General features: G+C 41.8%; 1 non-coding gene across 1 annotated transcript; it reads left to right on the top strand.

Moving 5' to 3' along the window:
- The first annotated feature begins 1344 nt into the window (after positions 1 to 1344).
- Positions 1345 to 1417, top strand: TRNAT-UGU (transfer RNA threonine (anticodon UGU)). The gene has a single exon. It is a non-coding gene; the product is annotated as a tRNA-Thr (tRNA).
- Positions 1418 to 1638: the final 221 nt, after the last annotated feature.

The raw sequence follows: 1638 nt of genomic DNA on the forward strand, positions 1-1638 counted from the left end.
TAAGCCAGTTCTTCGTGCTTTTGGCAAGATGACGTGAGGCATTAAAATCAGGATAAGATGTTACTGGCAGAAGAAGCCACGTAAAATGAGAAATGGAGGGGTTTCTTAGGCTTGCTTGAGAGGGAGGAGAAGTTTGTATGCAAAAAATGAAACTAACCGAGGAGTTTGCCCTTTATCCTGAGAACAATGAGAAGCCCCTGGAGGCTCCTGGAGCAGAGGGAGGAGGAAAGCCTCGCAATAGGACAGTCAATCTCAGAGCAAAGGGCGGGGAAACCGGACAATAAGAAAATCTGATAGGCCAAGGAAACTAAAGGGTGTTAAAAATTCCAACTTGTATGGAGAGGCTGTGGAAGTGGAAGTAAAGGAAAATGATGACACGACACCTCCCAAAACGTCTCCCTGATTTCTCCTGGCTCACAAAATGAACATCATCGTAGATGTCATTCATTCAGCATTTATTGAGCACTTACTGTGTGCTAGACACTATTCTAGATGCTGGGAATACAACGGGGAATAAAACAAAAACCCTTGGCCTCAAAGAAGGAACATCCTAACCTGGAGAGAATAATAGACATAATAATAAGCACATTATCTAGAAGGAAAGAAACTGAAGTAGCATGGGGCAAAAGGACAGGGTAAGGAGCACAGTGCAGCTTTAAAGGGGCAGGGGGTGGGTGTCTTGCTGAGAAACGGAATGTGAGCAAACACCTGAAGAAGGTAAGGGAGAGAAGCCTGCAGACCACTGGGAGCGGGTGATCGTCATCCTCTCCTTCGTGCGGTGATGGATCATGCTGTGGGCATAATTTCATTCCTTCAGTAAAGAGTTAATTAGGCAAAAGGAAATAAGGCATCGTTTCATGATCCCAATCATTAAAAAAAGAGCAGGGACAGAGCTTTACTTATTCACTCTGATGTCTAATAGTATGTAATTACTCAATAAATGTGTTGAATCAATTAATTCATCCATAATCAATAACTTATTTAATTTATAAGAACCAAAGACACCCCCCTATTTCCCTATAAGTGCGAAACTTGATACAATTTGTCATGTAAACACTAGACTGGAGAATTTTTTAAGACGTAAAGGTACCACTCATAACATCATCAGAACATTATTTCACTTTTGCATTTTGCCTTCCAGCACTTATCTGTACGCATCACTTATCGTAGGTATGATTTAGTATTTTGTAATCATAAACATACAATTTTGAGACTGGGCTTTCTTCTACTTACTATGTTCTTTATAATTGTCACTGGTAGAGGATGCACAGGGTCAGTTTCAGACTGCCAGAAAGCAATGTTGCTTCCAATGTCCCTGAACTAGAGAACCACGGGTAGCAAGGAGGCTCCATAGCTCAGTGGTTAGAGCACTGGTCTTGTAAACCAGGGGTCGCGAGTTCGATCCTCGCTGGGGCCTCGTGTGAGTTCGTGCTTTTTTTTCAAAAAAAATCGTCCTGTCTAAACACGCATCAAAATGCAAAGTGATTTCTGAAAATGTTACTTATGGCAGGATTAAAAGTTACTGCTGAAATGCAAATCATGAGCATCCTTACTGTGCTTTAGAAGTGACCCGGAAGAGAAAATCCTGGAATGAATGCAACAAAGAGCAGGAAAAAGAAAAGAAAAGCGGTCCTCTGC

The sequence above is a fragment of the Kogia breviceps genome, chromosome 1 (assembly GCF_026419965.1).
Source record: "Kogia breviceps isolate mKogBre1 chromosome 1, mKogBre1 haplotype 1, whole genome shotgun sequence".
Lineage (NCBI taxonomy): Eukaryota > Metazoa > Chordata > Mammalia > Artiodactyla > Physeteridae > Kogia > Kogia breviceps.